The sequence below is a fragment of the Macaca thibetana genome, chromosome X (assembly GCF_024542745.1).
Source record: "Macaca thibetana thibetana isolate TM-01 chromosome X, ASM2454274v1, whole genome shotgun sequence".
NCBI classification, from domain to species: domain Eukaryota; kingdom Metazoa; phylum Chordata; class Mammalia; order Primates; family Cercopithecidae; genus Macaca; species Macaca thibetana.
In genome coordinates, this window is record NC_065598.1 from 3,305,395 (window position 1) to 3,328,171 (window position 22,777).

The 22,777-nt window shown below is 47.8% G+C and overlaps 1 non-coding gene and 1 pseudogene across 2 annotated transcripts; both read right to left on the reverse strand.

The window, feature by feature from the left end:
• Positions 1-312: 312 nt before the first annotated feature.
• LOC126946810 (zinc finger protein 839-like) lies at positions 313-21,074 on the reverse strand (annotated as a pseudogene). The gene is made up of 3 exons (XR_007722760.1): positions 20,975-21,074; positions 11,315-12,206; positions 313-895 (listed from the first exon to the last, which is right to left on the reverse strand). The product of XR_007722760.1 is annotated as a zinc finger protein 839-like (transcript).
• TRNAI-GAU (transfer RNA isoleucine (anticodon GAU)) lies at positions 19,373-19,446 on the reverse strand. Its single transcript has one exon. It is a non-coding gene; the product is annotated as a tRNA-Ile (tRNA).
• Positions 21,075-22,777: the final 1,703 nt, after the last annotated feature.

Here is a 22,777-nt window from a genome sequence, read left to right on the forward strand (position 1 = left end):
AGTGCTGATTTTACTTTCTCTTTAATCCTCTGTTCTAAAACAGTGACCCTTTTTATATTGCTTAAGTAAATATCAAATGTTTTTTGGTCAGTGTGAGACCAAAAACCTTTTTACCTTGGGTCTGAGAAGGAGCAGTATTTTCCCTCCTCTTTTTAGAGATGGCGTCTCTCTGCTGCCCAGGCTAGAGTGCAGTGGCATAATCCTAGCTCACTGCAGCCCCAAACTCCTGGGCTCAAGTCATCTTCCGGCCTCAGCTTGCTGAAAAGCTGAGAACACAGGTGTGTGCCACTATGCTATATATATATATATATATTTTAACTTATTTGTAGAAATGAGGTCTCACTATGTTGCCCAGGCTGGTCTCAGACCTCTGATCTCAAGTGTTCCTCCTCTTTGGCCTCCCAAAGCACCAGGATTACAGGTATAAGCCACCATTCTTTGGCATGGTGGGGTATGCAGTAGGAGAGCAGCGGTGGTGGTAGTGTCTCCATACGGACTCTCACAAAAAGTGGTGTGGGCGGATATTGGATGCCTACTTATTTAGGGGCATCTAAATTCCTGTGCTAAATTAGAAAACTGGCAGCTCTTGAAAGGAGTGATGGCGTGAAGGAGAGATACCTGGACCAACTATCACACAACCCTTATAAATAATTGATACCCTTGGTTTTGATGCCACGTCCTCTTCCATAGTTGTTGGTTGAAATGACACGTGATTCCAGGTGAGCTTTTCCAGATAAATTGCCCTGGAACTTCAGACTTTGTCAGGTGAATCGATGTGGAATTTCAGAATGGGCTGGAATGTCTAAGATGGGCATGTCCAATATTCAGCTCAGTGTGGGGAAACTGGTGGTGGCCAGGGCTGGTTGCAGGCTGAGTTGCAGGGGTGACAATTCACCTGAGAAACAAAAAAACATGCAAGTCCTGGTTGATGAGGAGTGATTTCACAAATAGTGACCGTGGAAGTCAATGTTGAAAAAACAAATAGATTCAGGGCATAAGGGTGCAGGTTTGTTACAGGGATATATTGCCCAGTGGTGGGGATTGGCCTTCTCTCCCCCAAACAGTGAACATAATACCAGATAGGTAATTTCTCAACCCTCGTCCACTCCCACCTTCCCCCTTTTAAAGGTGTCCAGTGTCTGTTATTCCATTCTATAGGTCCATGTGTACCCATTTCTTTTAGCTCCCACTTATAAGTGAGAACATGTGGTATTTGATTTTGTTTCTGAGTTATTTCACTTAGGATATTGACCCTCAGCTCCATTTATGTTGCTGCAAAAGATATAGTTTCATTCTTTTTCATAGATGCATAGTACTCGTTGGTGTGTGTATACCATATTTTCTTCATCCAATGAACACTTAGGTTCATTCCATGATTTTGCTATTGTGAATTGTGCTGCAGTAAAAATGTAAGTGTAGGTGTCTTTTCTGATAATTTCTTTCCTTTGGGTAGATAACCATTACTGGAGTTGCTGGGTCAAAGGGTAGATCTATTTTTAGTTCTCTGAGAAATCTACTACTGTTTTCCATAGAAGTTGTACAATTTTACATTCTCACCAACAGTGTATAAGCATTCCCTTCTGTGCATTCTCACCAAGAGGTCAGTGTTTTTCTACAAGACAAAATGTAGATTGACAGATCAATGATAGGTAGATGGAATACAGATGACAGATAATAATAGGTAGGTAGATGATAAATAGGATAGAATAAACAGACAGATAGAATATAGTAATAAAATGCATCTACCTGAAAATAGAGAAGAAAAAGATTGTGGGACTTTCCACTCTGTAACCCTGGGGCAAAGAAAGTAGCATTAATGAAAAAACAAAGAATGGGAAAATAAAATTTTTTATTCAGAACCACCCTTCCAGCAGAAAAGAATAGCGCAAGCAAAATATTAAGCATTTTGTATGCATTTGTGTAGGTCGTGGGAACTATTACAAAAAGGTGGATGTCGCATGTTTCAGTGCTTTTTCTTTTTTCTGAGACAGGCTCTCGCTCTGTTGCCCAGGCTGGAGTGCGGTGGCATGATCTTAGCTCATGGCAACCTCTGCTTTCTGGGTTCAAGGGATTCTCCAGTCTCAGCCTCCTGAATAACTGGGATTACAGGCTCCTGCCACCATGCCCGGCTATTTTTTTTTTAATTATTTTTAGTAGAGATGGGGTTTCACCATGTTGTCCAGGCTGGTCTTGAACTCCTGACCTCAAGTGATCACCTGCCTTGGCCTCCCAAAGTGCAGGGATTACAGGCGTGAGCCACCATGCCTGGACTCAATACATTTTTAATATACACAGAGCTTTGCCAATTTTGGAGGGTTGCCTAGTATTGGAATTTCTGGGTTTTAAATTTTTTTTTTTATGTTTGTGTTTCTCCCTTTTAGTTTGATATAATGCAACTCTTATTTTCTTATTGAAATAAAATCTCAGGCTCTCTCCATTGCATAGGCTGAAGCAGGTATGATGTAGGACGCTGGCTGGATTCAGACCCTTGAAGGAGGTTGGGCACGGTGACTCATGCCTGTAATCTCAGCACTTTAGGAGGCTGAGGTGGGCAGATCACTTGAGGTCAGGTGAAACCAGCCTGGCCAACATGGTGAAACCCCGTCTACCCAAAAAAAACCCAAAAAACAAAAATTAACCGAATGGTGGTGCGTGCCTGTAGTCCCAGCTACTTGGAAGGCTGAGGTGGGAGAATTGCTTGAACCCAATAGGTGGTGGTTGCAGTGAGCCGAAATCGCACCACTGCACTCCAGCCTGGGCAACAGAGTGAGACCCTGTCTCAAAAAACAAAAACAAAACAAAATCAGACCCTTGAAGCGTGAGCATTTTGCTGTGTTTCATTTGGGAGCTGGCTGTTCTGCTTCCTCCTAACATCTCAAAAGACACTGGATGGCCTGAGCTCCCGGGTACTCTGGGCTGCCTAGTTAGCATTCTGTGGGTGGTGAGAAAAACGCAAATTGTCTCTGCAGGGCAGCAGACCCTGGAGTTTAAAGACTTCTCTTCTTTTATCAAATTGTGTATTTGCAAGGCGGGAGTTGAGCCCAGGAGACTAGCCTGGGCAACCTAGTGAGATTCTGTCCCTACAAAAACTACACAAATCAGCCTGGCATAGTGGCACACACCTGTAGTCCCAGCTACTAGGGAGGATGAGGTGGTAGGATCACTTGAGTCCAGGATTTCGAGGTTACTGTGAGCTATGATCGCACCAGATTGCTGCATGGGGATGAGAGGAAATAGAGGGTGAACAGATCTCCTGCTACTGCACAGGACACTTTTGATTTCCCAGCTGGTGTTTGAAGGCTGTGCAAGGTGTTGGGTTGCAGGATGATGGAGATCCATATCATTGTGAATCCATGACTGTGTGGCCGTTTGCATCAACTCAGCCTTACTGCAGATACTAACCTTCATTCCCCTCTCCAGCTATGCATTGGTTTTCTGCCTACCACTTGGAATTTATGTTGGCTCTGAGTCATCCGATTCTCACATGATAAAGAACCAAATAATGACATATTATTTTAAAAGAATGTGTCTGCATATGGCTTCTTATCTGCCAAGTGTTGCACTTTAGGCATTTATATTGAGTTTCAAGATCTTGCCACTGCACTCCAGCCTGGGTGACAGACCAATACCTTGTCTCAAAAAAAAAAAAAAAAAGATAGAGCAGACATTTCCAAACAATTAAAATGTCCTCAAAGGGAGTTGTTGATATATTAGTCTGTTCTCAATGCTGCTAATAAAGACATACCTAATACTGGGTAATTTATAAAGGAAAGAGGTTTAATGGATCCACAGTTCCACATGGCTGCGGAGGCCTCACAATCATGGCGGAAGGCAAAGGAGGAGCAAAGTCACATCTTACATGGTGGTAGGCAGGAGACGGTGTGCAGGGGAACTGCCCTTTATAAAATCATTAGATCTTCTGAGACTCATTCACTATCACGAGAACAGCATGGGAAAAACCCACACCCATAATTCAATTAGCTCCCACCAGTTCCCTTCCACCACATGTGAGGATTATTACAATTCAAGGTGAGATCTGGGTTGAGACAGAGCCAAACCATATCAATTGATAATTAGCAGATTAAAGGGAAAAGGGCTAATCTGTTGACTAAGACAGCCTTCATGTTTCCCTCGGCTTGAGTGTTACAGTTTTCCTCCCGACCTTGTCTTTCTATTTTCAGTTTTAATTTTTTTGATACATAATAGATGCACATATGTTGGGGGTACATGTGATTACTAAATACACTCATAATTTGTAAAGATTACATCATTGTGATCAAGATATTCATCACTCTGCATATTTGCCTTTTTGTTTAGCTAGAAACATTTAAATTCTTATCTTTAGCTATTCTGAAATGTACAATAGATTACTGTAAACCACAGTCACTTACCCTGCTGATTTATTGAACGGTGGGTCTTATTTCTTTTATCAAAAATTCTATTTGCAAGGCAGGAAGATTGCTTGAGCCCAGGAGTTCGAGAATCAGCCTGGGCAACCTAGTGAGACCCTGTCTCTACAAAAAATACAAAAATTGGCCTGGCATGGTGGCACGCACCTGAAGTCCCAGCTACTGGGGAGGCTGAGGTAGGAGGATCACTTGAGCTCAGGAGTTCCAGGTTACTGTGAGCTACGATCATACGTATCACTGTACTACAGTCTGGGCAACAGAACAGAATCCTGTCTCCAAAAAAACAAAACAACTCCTACTTATTTGTACCCATTAATCAAACTATTTTTATCTCCCTTCTCTGCCCCCTTCCCAGCCTCTGGTAGCCACCAATCTACTCTCTGTCTCCATGAGATCCAGGTTTTAAGCTCCCACCTGTGAGAACACGCAGTATTTTTCTTCTGTGCCTGGCTTATTTCACTTAACATAATGACCTCCAGCTCCATCCATCAGGCCTCCTTTGTCACGGAGGATTTATTTTAGGAAACTTGCAATTGTGAGTTCTTTCTCTACCTCTTTGAGATGCAAATCTTCTCCCAAATTTTCTTCTAGCCTCTTGCTAGTTTTGCAACCCAGGAATGTCTTTCTCAAGACCTCAGAGCCATCCCTTTAAAATGTAATTATTGAAGATGATACATCTGTCTCTCAGTCTTTGCAGAAGGGCAGGTTCCTAGTTTTGAAAAATTCCAATAAGCCAACACATAGCTTTACTGCATTTCCTAACCTCTTCCTTATGTCTCCAGTTCCTTCTCAGCATCTCACCCCAGCACTTAAAAACTCCAGCCTTTTGTTTCAACGAAGTGAAGCTCCTTCTCTCTTCCGTATTGCAGTAGTCCTGACTGAGGCCTTCCTTGAAGGGTTAACTTGTCTGGTGCAATGTTTTCTTTGACAATGTCCAGATCAAAGGATCCCACAGAAACACTGAGTATGATTTTCGCCTGAGAAAGGGGAGGGTGAGAAGATAGATTGGGAGGCAGCTGTGTAGGCAGGGGACTTGGCCACTCCCTAAAGCTCTCCCAGTCTCACCTGTGAGTGGAGTGCATCGGCAGCAGTTCTTCTCCCCCGAGGCTGGGGGATGGAATCAGTTAGACTATTGAGGGCATCTGGAAGGGCAGCTGCCTCAGGGTTAGTCCTCAGGGTACGGTGGCCAATGGGTTTCTTTTGATCGACTGTTGACAACGTGTTTGTTGAATGGCAGCCTGCACTAGGCGAAGCTGAAGCCACAGAAGACACCGCAGTGGGAAAACCAGCATGAGCCGCTGCCCCAAGGAACCTCAAAGCGCAGGCAGAGGACCAGCCATCCCAGCCGCACAGGTAAAGTGTGTCACCTGTCAGGTGGGCTTGGGGTGAGTGGGTGTGTGTGTGCGCGTGCGCGCCAAGGGGTGTATGTATGCGTGTGAGCACATGTGACGGCTAGTGTGACTGCATGTGAGGGAGTGTGAACAAGCGTGCAAACGTGTGTGCAAGTGTGTATGCATATGAGAATATGTGTGGATAAGTGCATTTGAAAGCCCGTGTGTGTGTGTGGTCATGAGGGTTAGTGACCAAATGCGCAGGATATGTGAGTGTGCATGGAACACTGTCAGTGTGTGTGTGGCGAGTGTGTAGGCATGTGAGGACAGGCAGAAGTGTGTCAGTGTTGTGATGGGAGTGTGAATGTGTGCACAAGGGTGTGGAGTCAATGAGTGTATAGGAATGTGTGTTACCTATGAAGGCATGTAATGTGTCAGTGTGTGTGCGTGTGTGGGAATGAGCACTTGTGGGTGTGTCCATGTGTGTGCCAGTGGGTATATGTGAAAGCATGTAAGAGTGTGTCATGTGATGGTGTGTGTGGATGTGTGTGTATAAATGTGAGAGCATGTAAATGAGTGTTGAATGAGTGTATGAGTGTGCATGTGAGGCTGTGCGTGTGAGTGTGTGAATGTGTGTAAATGTATGTGTATGTGCATGTGACAGTGGAAGTGTAGGGGTGTGATGCATGTGTGGGTGTGAGTGCCAGTGTATGAGTGTACGTGGTGTGGATCTGAGTGTGCACAGTGTAAAGGGCATGTGTGTACAAGTGTGCAAGGGCAAGTGTAAAGGGCATGAGTGCAAGTGTGTGTGAGGGTATGTGAATGAGTGGTCATGTGCATGCATGTGTGAGTGCACGCTCAAAAGCATGGATGTGTGCAAGCCTCCCCTACTAACTCCTGTGGTCAAAAGAGGATGTGTTTTCTGTGTTTCAACAATGTTTTAAGATTATGTACTGTATTTAATACGTCTTAAATACGTCTTAAATATTAATACGTCTTAATACTGCAGTGTTTTTCTCTGTTTAAAGCGCAGCAGGGGGCTGGGCGCAGTGGCTCACACTCGTAATCCCAGCACTTAGGGAGGCCGAGGCAAGTGGATCACTTGAGATCAGGAGTTCAAGACCAGCCTGGACAACATGGTGAAACCCCATCTCTACTAAAAATACAAAAACTAGCCGGGCATGGTAGTGGGTGTCTGTAAATCCCAGCTAATGGGGAGGCTGAGGATGGATAATCACTTGAGCTCAGGAGGCGGAGGTTGCAGTGAGCCGAGATTGCACCACTGCACTCCAGCCTGGGCAACAGAGCGAGACTCTATGCAAAAAACCCCAAAAAATCCAATGTAGCTAAAGGCAATTTGATAATAACAATGGCATCGACATGAGAATTGTGTCAGAAAAACCAAAAACAATAATGAAATGGCTCCTCTATAACCCATCCCCCAAAACCCACGTAGAGAAGAAGACAGGGCTGGGCGTGGTGGTTCATGCCTGTAATTCCCGCACTTTGAGAGGCCCAGAAGGAAGGATTGCTTGAGCCTGGGAAATCAAGGTACAGTGAGCTGTATTTGCCCCACTGTACTTCAGCCTGGGAGTCAGAGTGAAACCTTGTCTCAAAAACAAAAAGAAGAAAAGGATACCTGAGTTACTAACTCTGATCATCACTGAGTGCAAAGGTTCTGGTATTCTGGTGTTTTCCATTTTCTTTTAGCTTATCTTCATTTTGAGTTTTCTGGAAGAGCATTTATTGCTTTTTTTTTGAGATGGAGTCTCACTGTGTTGCCCAGGCTGGAGTGCAGTGGCGTGATCTCGGCTCACTGCAGCCTCCACCTCCCGGGTTCAACCAGTTTTCCTGCCTCAGCCTCCTGAGTAGTTGGGACTACAGGCGCATGCCACTTCGCCTGGCTAATTTTTTGTATCATTTTTAGTAGAGACAGAGTTTCATACTGTGTTAGCCAGGATGGTCTTGATCTTCTGACCTCGTGATCCACATGCCTTGGCCTCCCAAAGTGCTGGGATTATAGGCATGAACCACTGTGCCCGGCCACATTTATTGCTTTAAGAAAAAAAAATTTCACTTGATGGAAAAAAGCTAAAATGAGGTTGCCTAGAAAAGTATCATTACTAAAAACATTCTTCTTTCATGGTTTTTTTTTTTTTTTTTGAGACAGTCTCGTTCTGTTGCATACGCTGGAGTACAGTGGTACAACCTCAGCTCACTGCAACCTTCGCCTCCCAGGTTCAAATGAATTCTTGTGCCTCAGCCTCCTGTATAACTGGGATTAGAGGCATGCACCACCACACCCAGCTAATTTTTGTATTAGGGTTTTGTCATGTTGGCCAGGCTGGTCTCGAACTCCTGACCTCGAGTGATCCACCAGCCTCAGCCTCCCAGAGTGCTGGGATTACAAGTGTAAGCCCCTGCACCTGGCCCTTGTTTTGGCTAACTCTATGAGTGAAACTCTTTCTGCCATGGGAGATTGTACCTTACCATTGTTTATTTCCAGGGTCTCCTGAGAACACAGACCAGAATTACTGAGGTAATCTTGGCACATTTTCTTAACCATTTTATGCGACTTTCAAATTCCTTATATGTAGCTGGGAAAAAAGGCTTTGCTAGATGATCTTTTTCAGCCTTTGTGAAGATAAAGATTAAGAAAAAAGTTTAAACCCGAGGCACTGATAAGGAAAATAAAGAAAACCTAAACAAAGTTTCAGTTCTCAGCCCCTGAGCAGCCACTTGGTGGGCGTTTCCTTCAGTCCCCAGTGAGCACCTACTGTGTGCTCTGTATGGCGCAGGGCAGGGAGGAGCAGGCCAAGAAACAAGCCTTGGGTCAGGGCCGCAGAGGGCACAGTGAGCTCTCAGGACAGGGCGGGAAGGGAAGGCAGAAAGGCCCTGGGCACGGGCTGGGCTGTCAGCTCCCGAGGGGCGCACTGAGCCTGCATCCATGGGAAGTGTGAGGCACAGGCAGCCTGGACTGCAGCCTCAGAGCGGAGCAGAACCTGGGGTGGAAGAGGCCAGCTGGGGCGAGTGGGCACCAGGAGAGCTCAGGCTGGCCATTATTTGTGGCTGCCATTTCCATTTCCAAAAAAGTATGATTATTTCAGTTAACGGAGAAAAAGCACTGACAAAATTCAACACCCTTTCATGATTAAAAACACTCAACAAAGAATAGAGAAAACTACCTCAACATAATAAAAGTATATATGAAAAACCCACATCACACTCAATGGTGAAAAACTGAAAGCTTTTCCTCTAAAATCAGGAACAAGACAAGGATGCCTGCACTCATTACTTCTATTCAACACAATGCTGGAAGTTCTAGCCAGCACACTTAGTCAAGAAAAAGAAATAAAAGGCATCAAAATTGAAAAGAAAGAAGTAAAATTATCTCTATTTGCAGATAGGATTTTATAAGTAGAAATGCCTGAAGAGTGCGTGCACGCACACACACACACTGACACTCACACTCAGGAACTAATAAACGAGGCCAGGCACGGTGGCTCATGCCTATAATCCTAGCACTTTGGGAGGCAGAGGTGGGCGGATCACTTGAGGTCAGGAGTTCGAGACCAGCCTGGTCAACATGGCAAAACCCCATCTCTATAAAAAATACAAAAATTAGCCAGGAATGGTGGTGGGAGCCTGTGGTCCCAGCTACTTGGGAGGCTGAGGCACAAGAATCACTTGAACCTGGGAGGCAGAGGTTGCAGTGAGCCAAGATTGTGCCACTGCCCTCCAGCCTGGGTGACACAGCAAGAGAGTGAGACTCTGTCTCTTTTAAAAAAGAAAAAATAATAATTTAAAAAAAAACTAATAAATGAAATCAGCAATGTAGTAGCATACAAAGTAAATACACAGGTCAGGTGTGGTGGCTCACACCTGTAATCCCAGTACTTTGGGAGGCCGAGGTGAACAGATCACTTGAGGTCAGGAGTTCAAGACCAGCCTGGCCAACATGGTGAAATTCTGTTTCTACTAAAAATATAAAAAGTTACTGATGGTGTGTGACTGTAGTCCTAGCTACTCGGGAGGCTGAGGCAGGAGAATCACTTGAACCTGGGAGGCGGAGGTTGCAGTGAACTCAGACTGTGCCACTATACTCCAGCCTGGGCGACAGAGTGAGACTGGGAAAAAAAAAAAATCAATACACAAAAATCAGCTGCATCTCTAAATACTAACAATGAATAGTCTGAAAAGGAACTAAAGAAAATGAAAATTCCACTTAAAATCTAGCAATTCCACTTCTGGATATATACTCCCAAAAACTGAAAGGAGGGTTTCAGGGAGGTAGTTGAACACCCATGTTCATAGCAGCATTATTCCTAATAGCCAAAAGGTGGAAGAACCTAAGTGTCCATTGATAGATGAATGAATACGCAAAATGTGGTATACGCACAACAGCGAGATTTTACTCAGCCTTGCAGAGGAAGGACATGCAGACACTTCCTGCAACATGAACCTTGAGGATACAGAAAGACAAATATTCTGTGATTCCACTTCTGTGAGGAAAGTAGCATAGTGAAAATCATAGAGACAGAAAGTAGAATAGTGGCTGCCGGGGTTGCGGAAAAAGGGAATGGAGAGTTGGTGTTTATGGGGACAGTTTTAGTTTTCTTTTGTTTGTTTTTTCCCCCCTTACCCCACCTTGAAGCTCAGAGTTTTAGCTGTAGATGAAAAGAGTTCTGGAAATGTGTGGGGGTGATGGCTGTACAACATTGTGAATGTATTTAATACCTCTGAACCACACACTTCAATATGGCTAAGATGGTAAATGTTATGTGTATTTTATTACAATATTTTGGAAAAAAGATTTTGATGTGATAATGCAAACTTACAGCGACTCATACCTGCTTTATTGGGAGTTTCAGAAGGGGCAGGAGGGAGAGGACACGCTAAGCAGCCAGGGGCTACTGACACTCCAGAAGCACCCCCAGGGACTGCCTTTCTCAACATCACCCTCTGGAATGGCAGCGCCAGCCAAGAGCGCACTGCCATTGGTTTTCCTGACCAAACCTCAAGAAACAGCTGCGTTCCCATCAGATGTGCTCACTAAATCATGCCGACACACAGACACGCAGCTTCCAGCCTGTTCGGCAGCAGTGCAAACATGGGGGGTCTCAGATCCTCCACTAGAATGATTCTGGTCCTGCTTGAGCCTTCGCCTGAGTCCCCATCACACATTGTAAAGGTCAACTTAAGGATGATGGGCAGGCAGAGGCAGGAATAAGGACTGATACGGTTTGAATCCATCCCCACCCAATCTCACATTGGTTTAGCACCATCCCCTTGGTGCTGTTCTCATGAGAGCTGGTGGTTTAAAAGTGTGTGGTACCTACCCCAACCCCTTGTCCCTGCTGTGGCCATGTGATGTGCCTGCTCCCACTCTGCCTTCACCGTGACTGTTTGTGAAGCATCCCCAGAAGCTGAGCAGATGCCAGCACCATGCTTCCTGTACAGCCTGTGCAACTGTGAGCCAACTAAACCTCTTTTCTTTATAAAATACCCGGTCTCAGGTATTTCTTTATAACAGTGTGAGAATGGCCGGAAACACCACTCAGACGCAAACATTACCTGCAGGCCACCGCATGCTGACTGTCACCAAGCAGGAGCCGGCCCCTCCCTCATGCGGAGCCGCTGGCATGGACAGCCCCGGGGAGCTCAGGCCGAGCGTCCTTTCCGCCGTGCACCCCCGGACGGTGCTCTCATTGGCTTTCTCAGACAGCACCATCTCAGCGTCCAGCTGGCCACGGCCTGGATTAAGTTTAAAATGCTGCGCCAGTCCCCACCTCCCTACATATGACTTTTTACAAGTCTGACACTTAAAGCTTTGGGACCTCAGGGAGCAGCTTGATAAGTCGAAGAGCACCTGCCTCTCCCTCTGATCTTCTTCCACGCTGAGTTCTGAATCATCATCAGAATCTGACAAATGACCGCCCGCCAAATCATCCCTTTTTATGAACTTATCTTTAGCTTTATACTTGGCAGGTCGAGATACCCGTCTCAATGTGTCTTCACTTTTAACGATGGTTTTAGTTTCTCAGTATGTTTTATATGCAAGTTGGAAATAAATAAATGTGCTGAACTGGATTAAACATGTTACAGCCGGCCGAATGGAGGCCGACAAAGGGGTCAACATGGAGCCCTGTCCATTTGGAGCCTTGAGGGCTGGGACTCTCTTTGCAGGGACCACCTGGAAGGCTGGCAGTGGTCTCTATACAAACCCCTGAGCAGGAGGCTGATGTAGGTCACTTAGGAAACATGACTGTAGCTCGGTTCTCACGAGGGGCCGTACCCTGAGCAGCTGAAGGCTGGTGATGTGGAGCCCCACCAGGTGGGAATTCCCCCAGGGCGGCTGGCTGTCTTGCAGATTGGGGCTGGATTGTGGCCAGTAGGGACGTTGGCCGTTCCTGACCTTTTGTTTCTCCAGACGTTACCTTGACACAAATGGCGTCTAGTTGCTTTCCTACAGAAAGACAAGTAAGGGAAAAGAAGCATTGTGCTTATCAACATGTCTGCAATTTTGCTCTCATAGTAAATCCATTATTGACATTTTTTTCTAAATTACATCTTAACATATACAATTTATGTAACGTGTTTGTATTAAGTGTTCTTCAGACCTTTCTGACCAGAAACCACAGTGATACAGGCTGGGTGCAGTGGCTCATGCCTGTAATCCCAGCACTTCGGGAGGCCAAGGTGGGCAGATCACTTGAGGTCAGGAGTTTGAGGCCAACGTGGTGAAACCCTTTCTCTATTAAGGATACAAAAATTAGCCAAGTGTGGTGGTGCACGCCTGTAATCCCAGCTACTTTGGAGGCTGAGGCATGAGAATCGCTTGAACCTTGAGGCGGAGGTTGCAGTGAGCCAAGATCGCGCCATTGCTCTCCAGCCTGGGTGACAGAGCAAGACTCCATCTCAGAAAACAAATAAAAAGTCCAGGCATGGTGGCTCACGCCCGTTATCCCAACACTTTGGGAGGCCGAGGAGGGTGGATCACTTGAGGCCAGGAGTTCGAGACCAGCCTGGCCAACATGGTGAAACCCCATCTCTACTAAAAATACAAAAGTTAGCCAGGTGTGGTGGCATATTCCTGTACTCCCAGCTACTTGGGAGGCTGAGGCAGGATAATTGCTTGAGCCTGGGAGGCGGAGAGGCTGCAGTGAGCTGAGATCGTGCCACTACACTCCAGCCTGGGCGATAGAGCTAAGCTCAGTCTCAAAAACAAAAAACCAAAAACAGACCACAGTGACACATTTTACATTACGACCTAGTACACATGAATATAAATATTTGCATACATAAACGAAGTGAGAAGTTGATGGAACTACTTAGCATTCCTATGTAAATGCCTGCTGATTGTATCTATTCTACATCACTTTTTTTTCTTTTTTTTTTTTTTTTTTGAGATAGGGTCTCATACTCTGTCGCCCAGACTGGAGTGCAGTGGCGTGATCTCAGCTCATGGCAACCTCCGCCCCCAGGTTCAAGTGATTCTCCTGCCTCTGCCTCCTGAGTAGCTGGGATTACAGGTGCCCGCCACTGTGCCTGGCTCATTTTTCTATTCTTAGTAGAGAGAGGGGTTTCATCATGTTGGACGGGCTGGTGTCAAACTTCTGACCTCAAGTGATCCACCCGCCTCGGCCTCCCAAAGTGCTGGGATTACAGGTGTGAGCCACTGCACTTGGCCCTAATCTACATCACTTTTAAAAAAATGTTAGTCATAATCCACTAAGTTGGTTTCATGATGAATTAGGAGATAATAAAAGCCTTCTTAACAGTTTTACCCATGTGTTTTTGCTTGGAGTTTTCAGTACTCTAAAATCAGATGTAATTCATAATGTGGCCCCATGTTTTTAAAAAAGTTTCTAATGAAATTCTAGAAGCCACAAGAAAGCCATAAAGAACAATGTTACCCAGGATCCTCCTGCCCAACGTGCATGCCCGATTCTTCACCCTGTCCTGAACGTGCTGTTCAGCATTCTTACGCTTTTTAAATATTTACATGGCATATGCAGATATTTCTAAAAATATATAGTTCAGTTCTGAAATGCTTTAAAACTTTATAGAAATGATATCATCTCCTGCAACTTGATAGGGCTTTTTCAGGTTTCTTTACTCCATTTTGCTTTGTGAATTTTATCCTCATTGACATGTGTAGCTCTTGGGTTGATTTTCTCTGCAGTATGAGTACACCAATCTCCTATTGATGGACAGGTACTTTCCAACACTTTTTCTGCTCTAAAGTCTGCTCTGAATCTCCATGGATGTATGTGTGGACATGTGTCAGTTTGTCCAGGGGCACGTATCTAGGAGTAGGGCTGAATATCTTTTCTTGTTTTGAGAGAGGGTCTTCCTCTGTTGTCCAGGCTGGAGTGCAATGGCATGATCTCAGCTCACTGCAACCTCCGCCTCCCAGGTACAAGTGATTCTCCTTCCGCAGCCTCCTGGGTAGCTGGGATTACAGACACATGCTACTACGCCTGGCTAATTTTTGTATTTTTAGTAGAGATGGGGTTTCACTATGTTGTCCAGGCTGGTCTCAAACTCCTGACCTCAACTGATTTGCCCCACTCAGCCTCCCGAAGTGTTGGAATTACAGGCATGAGCCACCGTGCCTGGCCGGGCTGAATATCTTCAACAACTTTTTACAAATATATCTAACAAAATTTCAAATACATGTGCTTTTTGACCCAGTAATTCCACTTCCTGGATTCCAAAATTTAAAAAAAACTCAGCCATAAAGATGTTATGTTCTACGAGGATCCAGGCAGCACTGTCTGTAATAGCAAAACACCTACCAAAGGGGAGAGCTACCTTCAACAACATCCCACAAATATTTATTGAGTACTGACCATGTGCATGAGACACTGCTACAGGTGTCAGGGAAACAGCTCTCATACAGCTCAGGGGAGAAGGTCGGGAAGCAAAAGAAACAAGGCTCCTGCCCTCACAGAGCAGAAATAATGAGCATTTTCCTCCACAGAGAAAAAGAGGCAAACCTCATCATCCAGAGCACGATTTCCCAACCAACATTTCAGAACATAATCCTTTGACATGAGTGGCTGGAGGATGCCCAGCAGCATCTCTGCCTCTACCCACTAGATGCCAGTAGTGATCCCAAGTCCTGACAAGATATTGCCAAGTGTCCTTTGTGGGGCAAAACTGCCCTCGGTTGAGAACCACTTATTTGGGACCACCAACTGGCTCTCTTTGGACTCAGCCTTCTGGTGTGACCCTAAAACAGTAGAAAGTCAATAAAAATGTCAAACAGGACAGAATAAAGACCCTCGCTGAGATCAGGCTGGAGTGTGTCTCTCGTCTGTCTCTTGTTATACACTAGTACAAATAACAGAGGTCAAGTGTACCGAGCTGGCACCACAGCCCTGGGAGTCCCCATTTCTGGGCTACTTGTGAATCAAATGACAACTAGATTGTACATAATGTCTGTTTGATTTTACTAAGTCACATAGAATCTCTCTCTCTGGGCCAAACACATATCACACCTGTAATAGCAGTGCTTTGGGATGCTGAGGCGGGAGGATTGCTTGAGGCCATGAGTTCAGGGCCAGCCTGGGCAACAGAGCAAGACCCTGTCCCTACAAAACATTAAAAACCAAAACGCAAAAAAAAAAAAACAACCTGCAAAAAACAAACTCTCACTCTGTTGCCTCGGCTGGACTGCAGTGGCACGAAATTCTTGGCTCACTGAAACCTCCACCTCCCGAGTTCCAGTGATTTTCCTGACTTGGCCTTGCTGGTAGCTAGGCTTGCAGACATGCGCCACCACGACTGGCTAATTTTTGTATTTTTAAGTAGAGACAGGGTTTCACCATGTTGGCCAGACTGGCCTCAAATTCCTGATCTCAGGTGATGCACGCACCTCAGCCTCCCAAAGTGCTGGGATTACAGCTGGGATTACAGGCGTCAGCCACCGTGCCCCACCTACAAAACATTTTAAAATTAGTCTTCATGGTACATGCCTGTAGCCCCAGCTGCTCCGGAGGCTGAGGGGGAAGGATCGTTTCAGTCTGGGAGTTTGAGGCTGTGCCGTAGTGAGGAATGATCAGTCCAGCCTGGGTGAGAAAGCAAGACTTCGTCTCAACAAAACCCCAAAACAATAAAATATGTATACACACAGACAGACAACCTAAACCCTATTGTTTTAGGATAACCACAGCAGCAAAGCTGGCCTAATACTCATCCTCTATCCTGACTGGCTTACCCTGTGGGTATTATGCTTCGTGCTTGCTTGTGTGTTTATTTCATTCAGCGAACGTTTACTACATATTTCTGGATAAATACGTATACACCAGCCAAGACCTAGCCTCACCCTTGAGATGGTGGGAAGTTTCCCTGCCATGCCTTAGTCCTCGAAGACCTGCTGAATCAGATCTCCCGGGGCGGAGACCCCATCTGCCTTTCAAAAGCTCCACTGATTCTGAAGGCAGACAAGGTTCCCTATGGAATGCAGACAGGTGAGGCAGCCAGGAAAAATGTCATCATGGTACCACAGGTGCAATAAAGAGGCAGAGTGGCCCAGAGGTGGCGCGCTGCCCAGAAGCAGTGATCTCTGAGAGGCATTTTGAAGGCTGGGAATTGTTGCCAGGTATGGCATTCTGAGTATAAAGAAAAACATGTAAATGCATGGATGCATGAAAAGGGGCAGGCATGTTGGATGGAACTGGACATTTCTAGGGGGTGGGAAGAGGGAGGATGGGGAGAGACACGGGCCTCCATCTGACCCAAGTGTGTACACTGGTCCGTGCTTCTGATGCACAGCAGGCCACTGGGCCTTCTGCTGTGGTTGTTGAAATGCACCCCACCACCTGCCCCAGAACCTGCCTCTCCTCTTCTGCATTTTCAACTCAGACTCACCCTTTCAAATCTAGTTCCGATACCGCTTCTTCCACAAAGCTGCTTCTGATGGCCTCAGCCAGAAACAGTCTCCCTTCCGCGAACTACATTTAGTTCTTCCTCACTATCTTTAGCTTTCTGGCCTTGATTAGCAGGTATCTGGGTCGTGTTTTATCTCCTCTTAGTTCATAAGCTACTGAGGGGCAAAGTACACATCCAGTTTGCCTTCATGGCCTCCATGACACAGCTGGGGCTGAAAAAGTATTAGCAGAATGTGCTACAAAGGTACATTATTGGAGGTAGAACTGATATCATCTCCATCAGATTAGCTACAGAATAAGTCCCATCGTGCTGCCTAACCCTGACTAAGTTTGCTTTTACTTTATGAAAAATATGTCATTTTTTGACTCCATTCCAAACCCAAAAAGCTGTGGTCACATTCAGCAGGGTGTGCTGGGGAGAACAAGGGCTCTGGAGAGCAGCCACACCTGAGGGACCTTGGGCAAAGCCACTCAACCTCCCTGAGCTTGTTTCCCACCTGCAAAATGCTGGCACGGAAACACTGCGGCAAGCTAAGCAACGCAGCACGGTGCCCGGCACAGAGCAGAGGCTCTGCAGATGGCTGTCCCGGGATGGCATCTTGCAGCCTTCTGACCCAGACCAAAGTCCAAGAAGGTCGAGTTACCCAAGGTCACACCTCTAGAGAGTGTGGCATCTGGGCAGAATCATACGCGTCTTCCTAAACCTTAGCAAGACAACTCTCCACTCTTGATGATCAACTGGATACAACCACCCAGGCAGCTAAAAGCACGAGTGAAGTCAAAAAAACTCAGGAGTGAAGATGGCCGATTCTCTTCTCTAATGCATCGCTTCTAGTGGAAAAAGCTCTCTTCTTTTGGCAGTTTTGGGATGAGACTAATTTTATTTACAACCTCAGTACTGAAATGAGATGGAATTGTACAGGCGCCTTGTAGAACTGCTGGGTGGACAACGAGAATACCCACCCCAAAAGCATACTATCTGTATGCAAAAAGAGAGAGAGAGACAGATAAGAAAATGCTGAGAAGCAGCAATGAAAAAAAAAATGCTGGGCTGTGGCACTCGCTGTGCCTCAGCCCTGAAAAGCTCAGTTGGTTCCTTTGAATTCATTCAGGTCTCAGCTGCGGTGTCTGGCCTAAGGGACCGCCCATTCTAAAGTGGCCCCGTCACACGCAGAACCTGCCTGATGTTCTTTCTTCGAGTGTGTTGAAGGCTGCACCTCCTGCATTTAGGTGGGAGTGCCGGATACCCCTTCTCTGAGCGCTCCACAAAGGCTGAACGAGTGGTCAAAAGCGTGTAAGAAGAGCCAGGCAGCACAGAGGAGCCCTGGGCAGGGCTGTGGAGGCAGAGAGGACACGACGGCGTCCCAGGCAGAGGGCCCAGCGTGAGCATCGGCTCATCAAATGAGGCTCCTGCAGTGAAAACGCCAGGGTGGTGGCAGGTGGGGGCTGAACGCCGTCCCTAAGGAACTCAGCTTCGGGACACCCTAAGTCTTGACTGGGTCCAGATACTGGCCTCCCCAGCCAAGCAGCTAACCCCGCCGCGGGACCTCAGCCCCCTCCGGGCCTCAGTTTCCCCATGTCCCTCCCGGAGCCTCACCTGGGACAGCAGCAGGCGCGGTGGGCGAGGGGCCTCAGCGCCAGGGTCCCGCTGGAGGGCGACCTACTGGGCCTCGGAGGCAGCAGCTGCGCCTTCGTCACCTGCTTCAGGACCCGCCGCAGCTGCTCAGGGCCCAGCGGGGTCACATGTGCGATGCTGCCCTGGCCCGGAGAAGGCTGGCGGGTCCAGAGAGGTTCAAGAGATCCTGCAATTCGTTCCTACCCGGACGCTACTCACAGTATCTGAAAGGGGCATTTTTCAGAAACAGTTGTATAGAGTTCCTTGTGGGGTGGCGGTGGAAAAAAAAGCTAAAACCGTAGTCGATGCAGCAATTGAGCCCGCGACCTTGGTGTTATCAGCACCACGGTGTTACCAACTGAGCTAACCGACTGCCCGACCCAACACTGCCGCTGGAGCGTATAAAAGGGCTCCATGTTCGCGCCCGTCCACGAGTCATTCCTTGCCAAGCCCGCGCGCAGCTGGCTGCCTCCCGCTTTCCCCAAGTTGCGGAGACACTGGTGAGGAGCCACCGCCCTAGCGCTGGCCGGGTTCCTCCCACTCTTCCCTGCCAGGGTGCCCTAAACAACCTCTGGGCCGAGACCGAGAGATCCCTCAATTCGCTCCCACCTGCAAGCGGCTCACAGTACTTGAAAGGCGCATTTTTCAGAAACAGTTGTATAAAGAGTTCCTTGCGGGGTGGCGGCGGAAAAAAAAAAACAACCTGAGACTATGGCCGGTGGGGGAATCGAGCCCACGACCTTGGCGTTATCAGCACCACGCTCTTACCAACTGAGCTAAGCGACACCTGATGCCATACCCCTACCGGAGCATATAAAAAGGCTCTACGTTCGCGCCCGTCCCCAAGCGATTCCCTACGAAACCTGCGTGCAGTTGGCTGCCTCTCACTTTCCCCGAGTTGGGGACTCTGGTGAGGAGCCACCACCCCAGTGCTGACCAGGTTCCTCCTGCTCTTCCCTGCCAGGCTGCCCTCGACAACCTCTGGGTGGAGACCAAGAGATCCCGCAGTTCGCTCCCACCCCCACGCAGCTCACAATACTTGAAAGGTGTATTTTCCACAAACAGTTATATAAAGAGTACCCTGTGGGGTGGCGGCGGGAAAAAAAAAAGCTAAAATTGTGGCCGGTGCGGGAATCGAGCCCACGACCTTGGTGTTATCATCACCACGCTCTTACCAACTGAGCTAACCGACCACCTGACCACACAATGCCGCTGGAGCTTATAAAAGGGCTCCACATTCGCGTCCGTCCACGAGCGATTCCTTGCCAAGCCCGCGCGCCTCTGGCTGCCTCCCGCTTTCCTGGAGCTGCGGGGACTCTGGTGAGGACCCAACGCCCCAGCGCTGGCCTGGTCCCTCCTGCTCTTCCCTGCCAGGTTGCCCTTGACAACCTCTGGGCCGAGTCCAAGAGATTCCACAAGTCGCTCCTGTCCGCATGGGGCTTACAGAACCTGAAAGGCACACTTTGAAAAAAAGTTGCATAAACAGTTCATGGGAAATAAACAAGAAACAAACAAACAAAAAACTGGGACTACGGCCGATGCGTGGATCAAGCCCACCACCATGGCATTATCAGCACCACGCGTCCACCAACTGAGCTAACCGACCACCCGACCACCTAGTGTTGCCCCAGCGTCTAAAAGGGCTGCATGTTCGCGCCGGCCCGCGACTGACTCCTTACAGACCCCACGCCACTGGCTGCCTCCCGTGTGGCCCCAGCTGCGACTTTTGACCTCCTCACTGTCATCCCCATTGGGTGGATGCAGAAACTGACACCTAGGGGACTTCAAGGAGAAGGGAGGCGGCTTCCTACAGGGAACCGCAGGCTTTCACAGGGAAAATGCAAATTGCACATGGGAGGTTTGGCTCTGCAGTGAGGTTTTCAAACATTCCAATTCAATGCTGTTTTTAACTCTGAAAATCCTGCGGCCTGGCAACTTCATGTATCAAGAGCCTTTTAGCATGGTTAAATCAAGCTCAGAAAACACAGAAAACCAAAGGCCAAAAGAACCACCGAATTCCCTATCGCCCAAAAAATAATGGCTGCAGGGGTCTTGACTTCCTTCTTGTCGATTGTTTTTTCTTTCACTGTCCACGTGTATTTCAATATATATACATGGAATCCTTGGGCCGGAAGCGGTGGCTCATGCCTGTAATCCCAGCACTCTGGGATAAATTAATAAAAGGAACCCAAAGCCTTGCTTGAAACAGTGTATTTTGTCTTTCTTTTTGCTTTTAATAGTCTATCATTAAGCATATGCCTAAATAATTGCAAATGTCATTTTAAATGATTCCTGGGTGTTTTGAGTGGACAAACTATAGCTATCTCTCCTTTTTTCTTTTACTTATTTATTTTTAAGTGTCGGAAAACTATTCATTTGCTGTTGCTTGTTAAGTGAGCACATGAATAAATCACATGGTACATGGTAGAAGAGTTGAAACAGACTCTGGGTTGACAACGATAGTATCTGTATGCGAAAATGAGAGACAGACAGAGAGAGAGAGAGAGAGGAGAGAGAGACAGAGAGAGACAGAGACAGACAGAGATAGAAAATGCTGAGAAGCAGCAATGAAGAGAAGAAAATGCTGGGCCATGGCACTTGCTGTGCGCCTTAGACCTGAAAAGCTCCGTTGGTTCCTTTGAATTCATTCAGGTCTCAGCTGCGGTGTCTGGCCTAAGGGACCACTGACTCTAAAGCGGCCCCATCACACCCAGAACCTACCTGATGTAGGTTCTTCCAGTGTGTTGAAGGCTGCACCTCCTGCATTTAGGTGGGAGTGCTGGATACCCCGTCTCTGAGCGCTCCACAAAGGCTGAACAAGTGGTCAAAGGCGTTTAAGAAGAGCCAGGCAACACAGAGTGGCCCCGGGCAGGGCTGTGGAGGCAGAGAGGACACGATGGCGTCCCAGGCAGAGGGCCCAGCGTGAGCATCGGCTCATCAAGTGAAGCTCCTGCAGTGAAAACGCCAGGGTGGTGGCAGGTGGGGACTGAACGCCGTCCCTAAGGAACTCAGCTTCGGGAAACCCTGAATCGTGACCGGGTCCGGATACTGGCCTCCCCAGCTAAGCAGCTAACCCCGCCGCATGGCCTCAGCCCCCTCTGGGCCTCAGTTTCCCCATGTCCCTCCCGGAGCCTTTGCTGGGGTGGCAGCAGGCGCGGCATGGGGGCTCGGCGCCAGTGTCCCGTTGGAGGTTAGCCTGCTGGGCCGAGGCGTCAGCAGCTGCGCCTTCATCACCTGCTTCGGGACCCGCCGCAGCTGCTCAGGGCCCAGCGGGGCCACATATGCGACGCTGCCCGGGCCCGGAGAAGGCTGGCCGCCGCATCCGCCATGGCGAACAAGGCGGGGACTCGAACCTGCGTCACTGGGCGATGACACCTCCAACATACCTCACCTGGTAAAGCGGTGGGCTAGGAGTGCCCGCAGGCCAAGACACCTTGGAAGGCGACCGTGCCCGGCCGGGAAGGTCCGGGAGCCAGCCCTGCCGTCGCTGACAGCCACCGCGGCGCCTAGAGTTGATCAGCATAGCGGACTCACCTTATTTTCTCATTGCCTGTCACGGATGTGTTTAACACCCAGATGTCACCTCTGGAAGCTGTCACGGATCTCCCAGGCGGAGGTCTTTGAGGTCCCAAAGTCCCTGGCCCTAAAGTTATCACATTATCCACATGCTCTGATGTCATCATGCATCCCAATCAGCGGAGGATCCTGTCTGGACATGCGGAGTCCTGAGAGGGGTTGCAAAGTTTGAATTTTTAAGAAGAGTGCTTCCCAACTCCCCACATTATTCCCATGTCACCCTACTGTCTCTCTCCTCACCCACCCAGACTGCGTGTACCTTGAAGAGAGACATGATATGTTACTCATTCGGTGCCCAGCACAGGCCCTGCCCAGAACGCATGCTCAAGGCATGAAAGATGGACGGATGCATAGAAACCAATAAATGAATGAGTGAACGAATGAATGAACCCACCCTCTCCACATGTGCGTCCTAACCATCCAGCTCCACTGCCCCATCTTAGTCAGAATGATCGCCTGTCTTACAGGGTCCAGGCTCTGGGCACCCTCCCCATCGAGTCTTGTAGCTGCAGGTGTGTACACATGTCCCAGTTCCTCTCCCCAGGAAGGGTAGGAGGTCCAATGGTCAACAAACACATATTAAGCACCTGGTGGGTGAGTTGCCATTCCTGCCCTGTGGGGTACACAGGTCTAGGTGGCGAAACTGGCATTTGAAGCACAGTATGATGAGTACCATGAAGCCAGGAAAGGCTGGGGGGCCAGGCTGGTGTCAGAGAAAGTTGTAGAACATCATCATCATCGTCGTCATCAATATATTGAATTCACGATGCTCCCTGCTATTTTTAATCATGAATTTCCTATTATGGGTATCTTACAGCATTTTTATTTATTTATTTATTTTTTGAGACAGGGTCTCACTCTGTTGCCCAGGCTGGAGTGCAGTGGCGCGATCTCAGCTCACTACAACCTTGATCCTCCAGGCTCAGGTGATCCTCCCACCTCAGCCCC